Source organism: Saccopteryx bilineata, chromosome 2, assembly GCF_036850765.1.
Source record: "Saccopteryx bilineata isolate mSacBil1 chromosome 2, mSacBil1_pri_phased_curated, whole genome shotgun sequence".
Classification (NCBI taxonomy): domain Eukaryota; kingdom Metazoa; phylum Chordata; class Mammalia; order Chiroptera; family Emballonuridae; genus Saccopteryx; species Saccopteryx bilineata.
The window spans coordinates 250,690,011-250,708,450 of record NC_089491.1 but is presented as its reverse complement, the minus strand read 5'-3'; the positions used below and the strand labels follow the sequence as shown (position 1 = coordinate 250,708,450).

At 54.4% G+C, this 18,440-nt stretch overlaps 2 protein-coding genes across 2 annotated transcripts in view; one reads left to right on the top strand and one right to left on the bottom strand.

Annotated features, from left to right (window-relative positions):
• Positions 1–18,440, bottom strand: part of RSPH14 (radial spoke head 14 homolog) — a 77,548-nt gene that overhangs the window by 43,142 nt on the left and 15,966 nt on the right. The gene's annotated exons all lie outside the window — the stretch shown is intronic.
• Positions 1–18,440, top strand: part of GNAZ (G protein subunit alpha z) — a 54,199-nt gene that overhangs the window by 33,755 nt on the left and 2,004 nt on the right. The gene's annotated exons all lie outside the window — the stretch shown is intronic.

The window sequence follows — 18,440 nt, the reverse complement described above, 5'->3', positions numbered from 1 at the left end:
GAGAGCTTGGGCCCCAGGTATCTTGCAAAAGGGGCAGGGTTCCAGGTGCCACATCAATCCCCAAAACAGTCTGGGGATGATGGCGCTGGGGTTCACCAGGGCCTCTGCAACCCACACATCTGTGCACTTCCTCCCTCTGCCACTCTGTCTGCTCTCAATGGTGCCCCTTCAACTGGCAGAATGCCTCCATTCTACACTTACCACGAGCTTCAGGACAGAGGGACTTCCAGCCTACGTCCTGCTCAGCCTGAGCATGTTAGCTCTGTTCCTTACACATTAGAACAGCTGTGGGTTTTAAGATGCAGATTATTATTGTTTAAGGTATTTTTATATTTCAAGACTGAAAAACCACTTCTCCACTCTTCAAGGATAGACTCCAGGGGAGAGGCTTAGAGCGCAGAGGCCAAGCTGACTTGGAGACCCTCAGCATAGATGGGACGGGTGGGTATCTGGCCCTGGACACCGAGAAACACTTCTGATCTAACAGGATGTGGCAGGTCCTTTTCACCCATCTATAGGGGCCTCCAAGGCCTCACTGGCTCTAACAGCCTAGAGTTTCTGGGAAGAGAGGAGTAACAGCTAGAGAAAGGAGCCCTGGCCATCTGAAGGGGATACCCAGGATAGAGCATAAGGTACCCCTGCTCCTGCATGAGGTCCCTGCTGGCTCAGTCTCCTTAGACCCAAAGAACAAGCTCAGGCTGGGCCTGGGAGGCCAGGCTGCAACTGCCCAATCCTGTCTCTATCGCCCCACCCCCTGCCAGTATCTCCTGCACTCATGCACTTTCTCTAATTTCATTAATAAAACCAGTCAGCCAAAGGCCCTGGACCTTGTATCCTGAGGTTTCTGCTGAGGCCAGCCCCACAGCCCTGCACACCTTTTCTAGCCTTAGGTGACCCTGAAAAGGCTGACAACATCCTGACTGAAGAGTCCTGGAGCTCCTAGGCCACTGGCTCAACCAGTGGAGTGGCCATGGGCCAGTCCTTCCCCACAGGGCCACACAGCCTCCCTCTAGCAGCGGCAGGTGGGAGCTGTGAAGTCTGTGACCTGTTCAACATTCCCCAGGAACCATGCTCCAGGAAACCAGGTCTGTAGCTAATTACCATCTACTGATGAAAGGGAACACTCTGGCCTGACCAGGCGGTGGCGCAGTGGATAGAGCATCAGACTGGAATGCGGAGGACCCAGTTTCGAGACCCCAAGGTCACCAGCTTGAGCACGGGCTCATCTGGTTTGAGCAAAGCTCACAAGCTTGGACCCAAGGTCGCTGGCTTGAGCAAGGGGTTACTCGGTCTGCTAAAGGCCCAATGGTCAAGGCACGTATGAGAAAGCAATCAATGGACAACTAAGGTGTTGCAGCGAAAAACTAATAATTGATGCTTCTCATCTCTCTCCGTTCCTGTCTGTCTGTCCCTATCTATCCCTCTCTCTGACTCTCTCTCTGTCTCTGTAAAAAAAAAAAAAAAAGAGAGAGAGGAAGAGAACACTCTGGAACAACTGACCAAGGCAACGCCAGCTTGGCAGGAAAGGTGATAAAGGGAGACATCTGTTTTGTGGCTCTTCGTTCAGTGCCCACTGGGCTCTGGGGCACACGGTCCTCTCTGGCTCCTCTTAGCCTCATCTGCCTGAGGATAGGCCCTCTGAGTGAGAGGGAGCTGGTCCAGTCTTGGCTTCCTCATCTTTAAAGTGGAATAGGCCCTCAGCTCAAGGGTAGAGAATGTACGTTTTTTATTTGTTTAAAATTTTATTAATTTCAGCAAGAGAGGAAGGGAGAGAGAGGGACAGGAACATTGAGCCGTTCCTACATGTGCAGGAACACATCAAGGAACCAGCAACCTCTGCGCTTCAGGATGATGTTCTAACCAACCAAGCTATCCAGCCAGGACAGAAGGGCATAGTTGTTTTTTTGTGTTTTTTTTTTTTTTTTTTATACAGACTCCCGGGCCCTTCTAGAATCAAGAGTATAATATAGAAATCTGCATATTTTTTTTGTATTTTTCTGAAGCTGGAAACGGGGAAGTAGTCAGACAAGACTCCCGCCTGCGCCCGACCGGGATCCACCCGGCATGCCCACCAGGGGCCGACGCTCTGCCCATCCGGGGCGTCGCTCTGCTGCAACCAGAGCCATTCTACCGCCTGAGGCAGAGGCCACAGAGCCATCCTCAGCGCCCAGGCCAAGTTTGCTCCAATGGAGCCCCGGCTGCAGGAGGGGAAGAGAGAGACAGAGAGGAAGGAGAGGGGGAGGGGTGGAGAAGCAGATAGGCACTTCTCCTGTGTGCCCTGGCCGGGAATCAAACCCGGGACTCCTGCACACTAGGCCGATGCTCTACCACTGAGCCAACTGGCCAGGGCCAAAAGGACATAGTTTTGATGATACCTGCTATCACCTGTGTCTGTGCATGGCACCCATACGGCCCGGAACCAGGAGGGTTGTGCCCTGATAAACGAGAGAGCCAGGCATTGGAGCATAGATCCCTGGTGTCTGGGCAGGTCAGCAAACCTCTCCTGGCTCCCATGGCCTCATCACCCTGGCTACCCTGCCTGATTTGGGTAACTGGGAAGGCTATGTGGGAACAGGAGTGCCCTTCTGCCACTTTTTTCCCCTCTCACAAGAGACAGCCACAAGGTCACGTGGGTAAGCCCGCACACAGCGTGAGGCATCTCCAAGGCCAGCCTGCCACAGAGCAGGCTGGTCCTATGTGTGGCCCAAACTAAGCCCAGTTCCCCAGCATGGTCCATACAGGGCAGAGGGACCATGCCCTGCCCAGCCTGTCCCTAATTCTTCTACCATCCTGTGAGGCTTCTATGGAGCCCATTGGCAGGTGCCCGGTCCCCATACCCCCAGTCCTGCATAGGCATGGACTGTGAGTGCCCCTCAGAATGTGCCATCACAGAGGCCAGAGATCCCACTGAAGCAGGATGGGGTTGTTGCTGGTCAGGCCTGTCATACTCTCCTCATGCCCAGACCTGGAGGGCTGGTCTTTTTATAGCCCTGCTGACCAGGGGACAAGCATAGGACTCTCAGAGCAAAGGTGCTGAGCACTGCTATGCCTGGCAGAGTACCTGTTTCTCCTGGGGGCATTCCAGACCCCAGCTGCAGTAGTATAAGGCCACCGAGGGTAGGAGATCTCTTTGGGACAGCAAGGGACCTTGGGTTCAAGGGGCCTCACTGCAGGGGCTGCAGGAGTCATGGGTTGAGATGCCATGTATAATCCTAGCCTGGACTCACACCAAGGCCATGACTCAATGACCAGTGCAGCCTTTGGCATACCCTCCTCTCAAACCTTGTCCATGCTCCCGCCAGTGCTCTGTCTAGCTGCTGTGGCTCTGGCCTCTCTCCCAAGCCACCTCTGCTATGACCTCCCCAGACCACTCAAAAACCAGCCTGCCCTTGGCTTATCATGGCCTTGTGGCCAGAGTGTCCTGTCTACCTGTGGCCTGGCCTAGGGGAAACCCTGAAGTGTCCCTATGCTATCCCCCCTACACTGCCTGTCTGAGAAGACACACAGACGGCCCTGGGTTTGATGTGGGGGTGGGGCAGGGTGAGGTGTTTGAGGTCCCACCCAGGAGTCACACCTGTGCCACACAACCCAAAGGTCAAGACCCCCCAGAAATGGCCCACCCAGTCTTGTTCACCTCACTACCTCATCTGAGCACCTGGGGTGGTGCCAGCCAGGTGAGCACTGGGAGGGCAGTGTCAACCGTTGATACCCTGCCAAGTGGGTGTGTCGACAACAGTGACATTTTCACATGACCCACACACTGCTTCTAGGTTTGGTTTAGTTTGGTTTTCACACTGCTGCTCATAACTCACTATATGGATTTTATTACCCACCCATTGGCCGCAGTGGAAACATGGCCTTGAGTTCAATTCTTGATCACTGTCCAGAAAGTTTCATCTCAAAGTGCCCTGGGTCCTAGGTCTAGGCCAGGGGTCCCCAAACTACGGCCCGCAGGCCACATGCGGCCTTCTGAGGCCATTTATCTGACCTTCGCAGCACTTCCGGAAGGGGCATCTCTTTCATTGGTGGTCAGTGAGAGGAGCATAGTTCCCATTAAAATACTGGTCAGTTTGTTGATTTAAATTTACTTGTTCTTTATTTTAAATATTGTATTTGTTCCCGTTTTGTTTTTTACTTTAAAATAAGATATTTGCAGTGTGCATAGGGATTTGTTCATAGTTTTTTTTATAGTCCGGCCCTCCAACGGTCTGAGGGACAGTGAACTGGCCCCCTGTGTAAAAAGTTTGGGGACCCCTGGTCTAGGCAGTCCTTGTGGCTAGGGGCTGGGAAGTGGCTGTTCTATGCCTAAGCCTCTTAGCTGCTGTTTCTATACCTTGTGACCAGGTCATTGGCCAGAGATAGAGAAGTTATTGTCTTTCCTGGAGCAGCTGCTCAGAAACATCAAGAAGCCCTTGTCCTGACACTCTGATTTCTCATGAACTTCTACCAGCTTCTCCAAATGGCCCTTTAGCAGCCCTAGCAGTCTGCCTGGTTCCTGCCATTCTAACACGTCCTGGGCAAGATAAACCGCCAGCCACTGTGTTGGACACATATGGTGATGGGTACTGGGTTAAAAGCAGCCATTCCCAGGCTCGAGGCCTCTGCTGTGGCAGTGCCTAGGAGCCATGGAGGGTCTCGGGGGCCTGCAGAAGTTTCCTGAATCATGCCCAGTTGCATGGCTGCACCAGAACATGTATGGTGCCCTTGCTGGGAGAGGCGGTGCTACTATGATCAGATTCTTGATGGAGCCAAGACCTGGAAGGCTGCACTAACCCGGCACCCCCAGTTCCTGCAGGGGGAGAAGCCAGTGCTAGGGTAATGACCCAAATACTTCCTTTAAGGATGAGCATTTCTGAAATCCATCTTGTTGGCCACAGGCAGAGGTTCCCCACTGGGATGTCTACCCACATCTCCAGCTTTTCCTGTCCCTGCAGGAATTGGCCGTGCCACTGCCAGTGGTGTCACCAGTCTTTGTTCCTGGAGATGTGGCCTGGAGCAGTGCCCAGGAGTGCAAGAGCACACACCTTGCCAAATAGTGTCAGACAGGGGCATTACACTAATGGGTTCCAGGGGATCTTCTGGAGCTGAAATAGGAGGAGCTTCTTGCACTCTGGTTTCCTCCCAGTGAGAGCCACAGCCGTGAGCCTCAGGCCAGGCCTGCGTCTGTGTTGGCAGTTTCCAGTCTACACACACCTGCATCCTGCTGTTTCTAATTTCCCAACAATGACTGACAGCAGGGGGACTTGGATCAAGTCAGCAAGATTTAACATAAAAACAAATAGGAAACAGTTCTTATTTCAGTTGAAGCAAAAATGGACTAGAAAAGCATTCTATCCTGCAGGGTGAGGGAGGGTCAAATGAGAGCAGGCTACAGGCTTGCTGGCCTGGTCAGGGGTCCCTTCCCTCTCTGCCTGGGTATGACGTAGAGTAGATAGGGGAGCAGACATGGGAGCTCCAGGCCCTTTCAGAGCACATGCTCCCAGTGGTGACCTAGGAATTAGCGGCTCCAGAAGTGGGAGCCCTTGAGCATACCTGAGTCACCCCCTCAAGTTATAGGATATTTACCATCCGTGTCACACTTACCCCAGGGCTATGCTCAGCACTTGTGGGAACTGGAGTGGTCTTTTCTAGCTCTAAGACCCTGCAAGTAGTTGATTCTGAGGTTCACTGAGAGCAAAAAGTGAAACAGTGATGCATGTATTTGGGGCTCAACCTGTGCTGGGGAACAGCGGCACTGACGGTCTTGGGGGACAGCTCAGTGAGGCAAAGTCTCCTGGCTGGGAAATAGGTAAATGCTTGGGTGCAGGGCCACCTCTGGCTCACTCTGGGGCTGTGGGTGTGACATGGACATGGCTATGGCCCCAGGGTTATTGTGTAGCCACCTGTGCCCATTTGGGTTGCCCAGGTCCAGGTTGTCCCAGTGGCACAGCTCAGGGACCCCCCTCGTCTCTTGCCCAGCTCCTAAGTAGTTGGAGCAGTTCATCCACCAGGCCTAGCATGGGCTTGGAGCTTGGAACAGCCTTGTGGGTTGTGGTCGGCCACAGACGAAATGGAAGGGTGACAACTGGGCTGGTCACACTTGTGGCGCCCTGGTCCTCAGGCTTGTGTGGGCACCAGAGGCGAGGTCGAGGAACCCAGCTGCTGTCCTTCCTCTCTAGGGGCTGCTGTGCAGATGGGAAAGTGAGGGCCGGGCTGGAGAAGGAGGCTAGATCCCCCTGTCCCCTGTGTGCTGCCCTGGGGCCCTGTACACGGCCCAGCAGGGGTGGCCCCCACCACACAAATAAGGAAACTGGGACTGCAAAAATTAGTTGCCAAGTGACACCGCTGGTCTGTTTTGGTTGTTCCCTGCACAGGGGGCTGGGGGAGCTGGGAGAGCTGGGAGGTGGCTACTCTAACTTAAAGTCACCCCAGCCCCCTCCTCACCTTACAGTGGGGAAATGAGGGGCCAGCAAACAGGCTGGCCCACTGCCTCTGGGGCGCAGCAGAGGTGAGGCTGCCCAAGGCTGAACTGCTTCTTGCGACAGGAAGTAACTGCTGTTTCTGGCAAGTTCAAAACACAGGTTTCAGGCTATTAGGGCCTGAGTTACAGCTTTACCAGCAAGCCTGTTATCTTGTTTAAACAGCCCTTGCTGTTTGGAGTGGAAGGCCTGCTACTTGCTGTTACTATGAGGTTTGCAATTGTCACTGGATGGGATAGTGAGGGGGGTATAGGAACAGGCAAGTGGTGACTGTGACTTCTGGACTCCTCAGAACACACCCCCGCCCCAGAGCAACCCCATCTGTTACTGGCCTGAGGCCTGCAGGGCTGAGCACTCTCAACTGGGCTCTCCTGAGTCTCCTGTCCCTGCTTCCTCCCTGCTGAGGTGTGGAGCGAGAGTCCCCTGGGTGGGCAGGGGCTGGGAGAAGAGGCCTGAGGAGGAAAGGAGGGGTGGTGGCCCTTCTTCAAGCCCCTCTCTCTTCCCTGGGGGAAGGTCAAGATGCCCATGTAAACCTGAGGCCCAGAAGTGTCTGGTGGCAGGTGTGCTCCTTCTAGTTGCTAATCTTTCCATGCCACTCACTAATCTCCCTTCTAAAAGGTCCTGTGGCCTCAGGCTGGCCATCTGCAGGTGGCAGCTGGGGTGGAGGAAGTAGGAGCTGGTGGAATGGCATGTCCTCACCACAGGACCACACCAGCAGAGTCAAGTCCTGGGGCCTCTGGACATATAACCCCCGAGGGTTGGCCACAGAGCCTAGAGTAGGGAATAACACCTGAGGCTTCAGCCACCAAGATACGGGATCACTTAGTTCCCTATCATTTTAAAGCTGAAAAGCACTTGCTTGATAAATGCCTTTTCGATCAGTTTTGCCAAATTAATCCACTGAATGATGGAGCTAAAGAAAGGACACAGGCCACCTGTCAGTGAAAGGCCAGGACAGCCCCCAGCCCTGCTGTCCTCCATGATCCCAACCAAACTAGGCATAAATAGTGAGGGGGAGGCCTATCAGTCCCTCCCCACCTACTCCATCAGGTCATCTGTGGGCCAGACCTGTCCAGGGGAGGTGCACCTGTGTGGGAGGGAGGGGCAGGGGACATTCAGGCACCCACACCCCCTCTCACCCCAGTCCCCCGCACATGGCTGCCATGCCGAATGCCTACAGTGTGCTCCATCTGGCCCTGCCTGCCATGGTCCCAAGTTCGGCAGACTGCCCTGACTGGGAAGTGGACAGAGCAGTACCCGTGACAGACAGGGCGCCGCATCATGGGCAGATCATGAGCCATAATGAGTGGGTCTGGTGGTGCTCAAAGCTGTGAAGCAAACTAACAGGATTATAACGATCATGGGTAGGGGGTATGTCAAGTGGGATGGGGAGTCAGGGATGACCTCTGGAGCCACCCCTCCCTGTGGGTTAGGAAGGAACAGCATGGCCCCGAGGCGGGAGGGGAGGATGCACACAGGATGAGTCCAGGAGCCCAGATGTGGGGATCATCCACTCATGATGGAAGCCACTGGAGAGCTCTGCCCAGGAGAGAAAAGCAATCTGATTGGCTGTGGTGGGAGAGTCACAGAGCAGAAGCAGGGAGATGGGTCCCAGAAGAGGTGGAGATGGTGGCAGGAGGGGAGGAAAAGGCTGGACAGATTTGAAGGAACAGCCATGTTCTCTCTTCCCCTTCCAACCCCCCCCCCCAAGTCAGTTCATTCACTATCGCCTCTCCCTCCATGCTGCCTGCCCTGTGCTTGCATCATGTAGTGCTGGAGAGTTGACATGTGTGTCCCTCCTCTGGTGGCTGAGTCCTCATAAGCTGCTCCTTGCTCTTTGTCCCTCAGTCTGGGGAGTACTCTGCACTCAATAGGAGCTTAAGGTGTATCAGAGTGACTGCCTGGGGTCCAGAGAAAAGGTGCTGGGAGGACAGCCAACAACAGGGTGGCGAGCCTTGCTTCTCAGCTCTGCTCAGACCTGGAGCTCAGTAGGTGGGGTCACAAGGGCCTCAGCCCCCTAGTTATTAACTGTTGACCACGTTTCTACTATGACTCATTTCACAGTAGCCCAAAATAACTGCTCTTTCATGGCCACCAGGACCTGAAGTGCCCAGGGAGGGTGGAGTTCCAGCGGACCCAGGCAGCTGCAGGGCAGCCTATCAGAGCAGAGGGCTGCTCCTCATTTATGGCCCACCCTGGGGGCTGCTTCCTGCCCTGCTGAGACTCCCACACATGTCATCGCCCAGAGAGCCCTAAGGCTGAAGTGAGCAAGGGGAAAGGGGCTCAGGTGGGAAGGAGTGGGTGCTGAGATGAGTGGGCATCTGATCAAGGGTCCTGAGAGCAGAGTGGCTAGAAGCAGGTGCAGGGTGCCAAGCCCGGGAGGCCCCATGCCTATAACTGGTGGCAGGTGAGACGGGGGTGGGACTGAGCTGCTGTCCCTGTTTATGTGTTGTGCAAGGGCCCCAGGCTTGGGAAGTAAGTTGGTTTGAACCTTGGCCTGGGCAACTGTGGGGAGAGGGGCAAGTAGCAGCACTCCCTGCTGCCCCCCACAGCCCGCATGGTCAGAGCACCACCCGTCTCTGTGCTGTCCCTGCAGATGGGCTCTGGGGGCAGTCCGGGGTTCACTGATTCATTAGCCTCATTAATCCAATTCTCCAGTCCAGCGCAGTGGCATTTAGGTTTGCAGGAGGAAGAAATGGAGAATGCTAACCAGATTGGTCTGCAAGTGACCCTGGTCTTCCAGCTCTGTCCCCAGACTCCTCCCCATTTCCTGAAGCCAGCAGCAGTGGGAGAAATGACAGGTCTGCGAGGTGTCTGGCTGAGGCTCTCCTTGGAGCCAGGGGTGGGGTGGGAAAGTGATGACAGGCAGAGGGGCCTAGGCAGGGAAGATGAGCCCTCTTGTGTCCCAGTTTCCACACCTGTAAAATGGAAATGTTGGGAGGAGCCCCACCACAGCATCTCCCTGGCATGTCTGGGAGCCCTTGTAGCCACTTCTTGCAGATAAACAGAGCTGGCCATCTGAGTATCATGGTAGCCGGCACACAGGATGAAGCGAGGCCCGGAGCTGTCAAGTGGTTGTTGAGGCTAACATGGGCAGGGTAACATGGGCATGATACCACCCAATTCTCCTTCAGTAACAGTGCCATCTTCCTACCTCCCAGGCTACCAAGAGGCCCACCCCAGCCAGAAACAGGTCACTGAAAGGACCTGCCTGTCCCTCAGGGAGAGCAGGGTCCCCCCACCAACTCCCAGAGACCCTCCCCTACCCCACAAGTAGACAGTGATGGACAGCTTTGGAGGGACACCTGGCCTGGCTTAAGAATCCACTGCATCCTCCCGCCATCAGTCTGTGTTGGTGTGTTAGCTTCTGAGGGTGGAGGCTTCCTCCCTGTTGCCATGGAAATCACAGCAGGTCTACTGAGTGTCTGGGTACTAAGCTCAGCAGAGGGAGGGAAGCAGCCACCCTGGGTGGGAACTGCTACCACAGACTCAGCAGCTCAGCATTGGAAAGGACCTGAGGGACTGTCATGCTTCTGGGCCCAAGAGCTCAGAGGGCAGCTCAGAGACCTCCTCACCCTCCACTTTATGGGTGGCTGACCACAACCACATCTGCCCTCTTGTCTACAGAGGGTCATGGTGATTCCAGCCAGGTGCTGGGTAAGCCAAGAACACAGGCCCTGCCCTCCAGGAAACATTTCCTACAAGGGGGCACAATTCCATGCAGAGGGTTGAGGGGTTGGAGAAACAGATTCTAGCAGGCGACAGGGGAACGGGAGCTGCCAAGGGGGCCCAAGCTCTGAGTCCCCGTCCCTGCAGGCGTGAGCGGAAATGACTCAGGCTTCTCCGCCTGCTCCCTTGCTGGGTCTCTGCGGAGAAAGAGCTGCCTGGCTGCACGGTTTCTGTCTGCCCATCCCTTTCTCCTCCCATCAGCCCCCATATGCACTAGAAGCTCCTTGAGGACAGGGAGGGAAAGTAATGGCCTCCCCCTTAGACTCAGAAGCAGAGTGGCAGCTGCAGTCTCCAGGCCCCAGCCAGGCAAGAGAGGCAAGTGCACAGCCCAGCAGCTAAGGAGACCCAGGAAATACTGGGCCTTGAGGCAGGACCCAGGTGCTCCCCCAACATCTGTGTAGGTTGTGGAGACCCAGAGAATGGGGGGGAGGCTGTCAGGGGAGGCTTCTTAGAATGTAAATGTCAAAGGATGTCTCGAAGTCCCAGTGCTCAGGACAGTGTGAACTTGCTAACAGTGCCAACCACACATAGCACACTGCTCCAGGGTCCCCTGGCAGAAGTGGTTCAGGAGAGGAAGTGACAGACCCAGGTCACTCTGTAGTTAGATGGTAGAATGAGGTCTGGGGCCCTGGTAAACAGTGTGCTTCTGCACAAACACTGGGCAGACAGCTCCATCCCAACCTAATCCCGGGCTTGACACTCCTGGTCCCTAACAGTCCCACATCCCCTGGGGTGGGTTGTCTGAAATCCAGGTTCTCCTGTTGTTCCCAACCAGAGGCCTGAGATAATGGCACCAGAGAAGCCACAGAAAATCACCTGGCTCTGAGGCCCAGGGTCACATCCTTAGGTGGGTTTAGTCTCACCCATAGTACAATGGGACCCCTGTCCCAGGCACCTGAGAAACAATAGGCATTGGCCCAGAGGACTGGGCTGGCCAGGACACCAGTGTCTGCTCGCCCTCCACCCCTTACCCTGGGGATCACTGTCTCCTACACCATGGAGGAGGGCACCCAGCTGCATTTCTGGTTCCCAGGGGCCCCTCTCCTGCTCCCCAGCTGCCACAGTCCCAGGCTCTGGTGCTCACCAGATTGCCCTTTGACCCATCAGTCAGAGGCAACCTGAGACACTGTTATGTCAAGGGTTCTAGTCAGTCAAAACACCTCCACAGGGTGTATGGCTAGTGGGGCAGGGAGCATGCAGTATGCAACCAGAAGAATAGACAACCTCAACCAGCAACGTGACAGCCTTGAACAGCAGATCTGGGGTCCAGGAGGGAGTTGCTTTGAGCCTGTGGTCTGGGTCCGGCCTGGCCTCTTCCCCTCAGAGCCTGGGGCACCCTAGTGCAGCCTCTGCCTGCCTCCCATGGCTACCCAGCAGGGTCATATGAGCATCCCATCATTTCTAGACTTCTATGCAGTTTTACTGTGAGGAGAAACACATTTCTCTCACCTTGGATGACCTGTCCCCCACTTCTTTAGGGATAAAGCTTAAGCTGTTTCCCTGGGTGACGGACGCCATTCTTGAAGTGGTCTTACTCTGGTGGCACAACTGCGTCATACGATTCCATAGCTGCAGGCACATCTGACATAGCCTCAACCCCTGCCATGGCCTGCCAGGACCTCGGAGCATGGGCCTGACAGTGGGGTGTACTTGCTCTCTCCCAATAGAGAAGGCTGGAGATGCCCAGGCCCAGACTCCCCATCAGCAAGTTTCAGGATGGTCCAGGGAAGTCATGAGGCTCTTCCCGCCCACCAGGCCCACAGCATAGGTCTCCGGGCCTCTCCAGCTATTTGGGGAAGTAGCAGCACCACAATGAGGATGGACACCAGGCTGTTGACCTGGGCTGGCCATTCACTGTGGCAGTAGCGCCCCTGTGCCCCTTGAGCCACACTCTGCTGGCTGATAGGCACCCCTCCCTTAGTGCCCCCAAGCCTCCCACCAAGAAGGGCTCTCAGAGGCTTGTCTGTCACTTCATGAATGGGGCCAGCTTGACAGCAGCCTTGTATGAAGCCTCCCCCTTGGCCCATCCGGTCAGGGCACTGCCAGGCAGTCTCCCCACCCAGGCCTGCCCTTGGAGCTCGTGGAGCCTGGCACTCTGTTGCCCAGATAGGCCTGGTGGCTCAGCTGTAGGACGGCCAGCCATGGGATTGGCTTCATCTCTGGTGAATGGAGCTCATTCATGTCTGCAGCCCCACCTCCCAGCTCTGCTTTCACTATGAAAAGCTGAATTCACAGTCCCCATGAGCAAACACTCCAGGCTTTCCTACAATGGGCAGACTTGGGCTTTCCAGTCTATAGCAAAACTGAGGACTTTTCCTAGAGCTGAGGAAACGAGTCCCAGGGCCACACAGAGCCTCTCCCAGCCTTGGCTGTGTCCTTACCTCCACCCCTCCCAGCATGCCCCACTACAGCTCCAGGCCTCTGAGCCTTTGCTGGTCACCGTCCCAACACCTTTCCCTCCCTTTCCCTCTTCCTTTCAGAACACCCCCAGGCCCTGTTGAAATGCTCCCTACTCCCAGAGGTTTTTCCTTTTGTCTGAGTCATGTCCATGATGGCTGCGAGCAGCAAGTGGTGCCTGGGTGGGGGGACTGAGCTTTCCATGCATGTCACACTGTAGGCCTCAGCCACCTTCTGAGGGAGGTACACATATGGACTCCCTTTTGCAAGGGGGAAACTGAGGCTTAAAACACCAAGAGCTGGTGGCTAGCTGACCCTTGTGGGCTAGCCACCATTACAGTTCCCTCATTTCCTCTTGATACAGACAAGCTCGCTGAGAGCCCCCGTTAAGTTCTCCAGAGCAGGGCTGTCAGCCCACCTCTCTGTCTCCTCGTGCCTAGAGCAGCACCTGTGTAAAAGGGCACCCAGAGAGCATCTGCCCCTGGCAGGTTCGGGTTTCCAGGTCACCTGGGCCCCAGGGTTCAGGCTGGTTCCAGGAGAAGCTGGAGGAGGATGTGTGATTGGTGGAAACTCAGGCTGTCAGCTGAGCCCTGGGATTCGGCCATCCAGGCCTCCATCTCTGTCTCCCTGTGTGTGAAGTGGTGGCCCACCCAGCTTGCAGCGTGGCCTTAGGTGGCAGAGGCAGCTCCTCTGACTGGGTCTGAAGAGCGGGTGTTTGTGTCAGGCTGATGGAAGGGGCAGCAGGCTGATACACTGGAGTGATGCCAAAGCTGCCCTGGCTCCTCTTGCCAAAGGGGCCCAGTAAGACGGCAGGAAGATAATGGCTCACCTGTCTTACCACCTTGGAGGCCCTCGGGAGTAGCTCTTACCCATGACATCAAGTGGACAGAGCAAAAGGAGAACTGGGTGGCAGAGTGGAACCTCCCCCAGGCCAGGGAGCGGTCAGGGAGAAGAGGAATGAAGCCACAGCTGACACCCAGGCCATGCACTCCCATCCTGGTGCAGGGGGCCCAGCCAGGTGTGTGCCACAGGAAGTTGAGTGGAGGTACAGGGGCAGGAGTAGACGTTGGGTGCTTTCAGGAAGAAGAAGCTGCAAGCAAGGCCATGGAGGGTAAGCAGAACGTGGGGAGGTGGGAGAAGGAGGGAGGCTGACAGCTGTGCTGCCGCTGCCTGGGTGGAGTTTGGAGACCGGTAGGTTCACTCCTCCCGTACTCACACTCTGTGTGCTTCACACAGTTTCCAGAGTTACAGCCCAAAATAGCATGCTCCTTTTTCAATGATTTGTGATTTGAGGTGTCAGGATGCTGCTCTGCCCACCTGGCAGCTCTTCAGATACAGGAGCACATATGCTACAGTGATGGTGACACCATGGGCACAGTGTCAGAGAACCAGAGGGCTCTGCCCCCATCCTACCCACCCACCTCGTGGCAGGGCCCCTGGGGCAGGGCATCTACACAAAGGTTTTGTAGTTATTCTATGATGCCTGTCATCATCCCAGCATTTAAATGATGGTCCGAGTGTTCCCCATGGCTTGTCCCAAGGAAGAGAAGGAACCAGAAACCTGAGCCCCCAAGTGCCAGCCAGCAAAGCCAAAGGAGCCCCAGGAGCGGGTGAGGGCCTGAGATGAGGGAGATGCCTGGTTTTTGGTCCTAATGAGACTGCACAGCCACAGTGATCCTATGAGCAAGTACAAGGGGCAGCCGAGGGCACAGCTGCCTTTCCAGCTACCTCAGGAGAGTTCCAGGGATTTCCAGGCAAGGAACGTGAGGCTGAGAGCTGTCCAGGCTCCAAAGAGCCTTCCAGAGCCTGAGGTTCATACTAGGCAGAAGGCCTCTCAGTGCATCAGGACTCAGGGCGGCTGGTCATCGGGGTCTGAAGTCAGCAGCTGGGGGGGGGGGGTGCTGAGCAGCAAGAGGACAGGTTGGCTGTATAGGCTGGAGGGGTCACTCCACTCAGGACCCAGCAGCTGAACTTTCCTGCACACATACCCCGCAGAAGACCGACCAGCTGAACCCCGTTCATGACTGGTGACCCACACAAAAGCACCATCTCAGCGTGTGGAGGCGGCCCTCCTGCCCCTCTTCCCAGACTCCATGGCCTGTCTGCCCAAGTGGAGCTGGGCTGGGCACAAGAGCCACCCAGCTCTCACCCAAAATGACCCAGCAGGGCTCAGGGAGGCAGGCCCAGGCCCCCAATCAGATGCTTGTGCAGGACCCTGACCATGTCCTGGCCCCTATTCTGGGTTGCTCACTAATCGTTGCCACTGGCCTGCTGAGTCCCACTTGCTGGTGGTCAGATGATCCCCCTTCTCAGCCATGGGAGAAAGCCCTCTGCCTGCTTCTGGGGTTTCATTACCTATAATAAGAGCTAGGACCTGTCACTGACCCTTAAGGTGTGTTCAAGTATTGGCTCAGTGAATTAATATGTGCTAATGGGTTACATCTATTATTTATCTGATGTAAAATTTGGGAACAGAAGCACAGCTCCTGATTATGACATCACTCCTATGAGAAATGACAGCTCCGTTAGTCTTTACGATGTGGCTTCCAGGAATCCATTAGAGTGAATTACTCCCCAGCAGAACGTGACAATCCTAGTCCACCACTTAGCTCTCCCATTTGGGAATATGTGCGGCTCCTTCAGGCACTGCTGGGAATGCAGCTCCTGTATTCTGTTTATCTCTGCAGAAAAGTCCTCCCCCTAAGACCTGAAACTTTTCAGAGCTTCCATTATTCCTGAGCTTGTTACAAATGCGCTGCAACATTGGCTTTGAAAAACACGATCAGCCCTCAGGTGGAGCACAGAATCTCAGGGCAGCTTCTCTGCCGTCAGGGGTAATGACTGTGCCTCCAGGCATCCTCCCCCCACAACTTGGTTCCTTCTCAGCGCTGATGCTGTAGGACCCATCCCTCAGACAACTCGGTTTGTGGGAAAGCAGGGTTTCCGTATGGCGTCTTCCCAGGCACCCCTACCTGGGTGACCTTGTTTGGGCCCAACAGCACTAGCTGTCCACCCTGGAGGTGCAGTGAGCCTAGAGCTCCAGGCCGTGGGACTTGGAGCACATTCCTGCCTCTCTAAGCTTCTGTTTCTTCATCTGCACAACGAGAAGAGGAAGGTGTGAGGGTCAGCTAAGCTGGCACCCCATGTCTACACTGCCAGCGCCAGCTGCAGTTCCATCACCGTCACCACGTCAGTGGTCTAATCTGGTCAGAAAAGTTATTAAATTCAAAGCCTCAGATCTAAACTCAACTGGTTCTAGACTTTGGACACTCAGCCTATTCATTTCATCTTAAAATAAGGGGCAGCTTCCATGAGCAGTAATTCACCAGCAGAAGTTCATGTTAGCAGAACTGTCAGTTCTGTATGGAAACAGTGGGTTTGGGAGTCAGACAAATGCATTATGTTCCTTTAAAAACCACAGTCAGTACAACACACTTAAAAAGTCCTTAGAGGAGTGGTGAAGAAGAGCCGGGTACCACGTTCTGTGGTCACTGCACCTCCTGAATTGCCATCCTGTGCCACACCAGGCGGTGGGGCCGTGGAATCTTCCCTGGGCTGGTAGAGGCCATGTGTAATCTCTAGTGAGTCCCAGCCTTCCTTAGCTCTCTGAACTGGAGCCTTTGGTCTCGAAAACGCAGGCCACCCTCTTACAAACTCCAGCTGAGGACTGATGATACGACACGTGGTATGATTGAGGTTCAAAGGATGGGACCCAGACCCCAACAGCCGGAGCTGACTGCCAGGCAGAAGGCTGGCTTTGCTCAGATTGAAGGAGACGTGATGATAACGTCTCTCCCCTGGGAGACTGGAGCTTGCATGTGCAGGTGGCGCAGGCCAGGCCCTCAGTGTGTGAGGCAGTGGTGGGATTCAGCCAGTTCATACCAGTTCAGCAGAACCAATACCTAATTTTTTGTTGAGTTTGGCAAACTGGTTGTTAAAATGGCACTTGTAATCAGGTTTCTCTCTGAGATGGACGCCTGGGTGGCCACCCAATGTGAAAATCACAAATTTACATTCCTTACTCTTTTAGGGTTCATCTGTGCAACAGCATATTCTTTCTTTTTTTTTTTTTACAGAGACAGAGAGATAGAGGACAGATAGGGACAGTCAGACAGGAAGAGAGAGAGATGAGAAGCATCAATTCTTCATTGCAGCACCTTAGTTCATTGATTACATTCTCATATGTACCTTGACTGGGGGCTACAGAAAAACAAGTATCCCTTAGCTCAAGCCAGCGACCACGGGGTCATATCTGTGATGTCACACTCAAGCCAGCTATACCACGCTCAAGCGGGTGAGCCCGCACTTAAGCCAGTGACCTCGGGGGTTTTGAACCTGGGTCTTCCACATCCCAGTCTGATGCTCTATCCACTGCACCACCACTTGGTCAGGCACGGTGTATTCTAAGCACCCATAGTAATGTTCATTCTGTCCATAGGTGAAAAAAATTGCAAGTGAGGATGCCAATCAAGAAGCAATATGGAACCCTGGCCGGTTGGCTCAGTGGTAGAGCGTCAGCCTGGCATGCAGAAGTCCCGGGTTCGATTCCCAGCCAGGGCACACAGGAGAAGCGCCCATCTGCTTCTCCACCCCTCCCCCTCTCCTTCCTCTCTGTCTCTCTCTTCCCCTCCCGCAGCCGAGGCTCCATTGGAGCAAAGATGGCCCGGGCGCTGGGGATGGCTCCTTGGCCACTGCCCCAGGCGCTAGAGTGGCTCTGGTCGCAACAGAGCGACGCCCCGGAGGGGCAGAGCATCACCCCCTGGTGGGCGTGCTGGGTGGATCTCGGTCAGGCGCATGTGGGAGTCTGTCTGACTATCTCTCCTGGTTTCCAGCTTCAGAAAAATACAAAAAAAAAAAAAAAAAAAAAAGGCAATATGGAGCCTGACCAGGCGGTGGCGCAGTAGATAGAGTGTCGGACTGGGATATGGAGGACGCAGGTTCGAGACCCCAAAGTCGCCAGCTTGAGCACAGTCTCATCTGGTTTGAGCAAGGCTCACCAGCTTGAGCCCAAGGTCACTTGCTCAAGCAAGGGGTCAATCGGTCTGCTGTAGACCCCCCAGTCAAGGCACATATGAGAAATCAATCAATGAACAACTAAGGAGCCACAACAAAAAATTGATGTTTCTCATCTCTCTCTCCCTTCCTGTCTGTCTGTCCCTATCTGTCCCTCTCTCTGACTCTCTGTCTCTGCCACAAAAAAATTTAAAAAGCCATATGGAAATATCTTAAATAACAGTTTTGTTGGGGTTTTTTTAGGTATTATTTAATTTTTTTCATTAATGTTTTAAAACTCTTATAATCTAGTTTTGTGTACCTCTTATTTTTCTTATTTAAGTATTAAATGCATGAAATAAACTATCTTTTGATATATCAGGGTTTTTTTGTTTTATTAATATTTAGATAGAGGAGAGAGAAAGAGAGGGGAGAAGTGGGAAGCATCAACTCACAATAGTAGTTGCTTTCTGTATGTGCCTTAACCAGGCAAGCTAAGGGTTTTGAACCAGCAACCTCAGTGTTCCAAGTCCATGCTTTATCTGCTGCATCACCACAGGTCAGGTGATATATCTTTTTTTATACTTAAAATGGTCATTAGGGCAGAGAACCGGTTGTTAAATTATTTGAATCCCACCACTGGTGGGAGGTTAGCAATGCCCCAGTCCACTAGGCTGAGGGCGGCCAGGCCACAGCCCCAAAACCTCATGTTGTCACAGGTGGGGCCCAGAGGAAGGGCTAACGGGAAGAAGAGCTTCTTACAAACATGTGCCAGGCTACCAGGGTTTGGAGGGAGGCGCCAGCCACTTCCAGGGCTCTAGAGCATGTGGGGGGGGCAGTTGAAGACAGTTGGCCTGGCAGAGG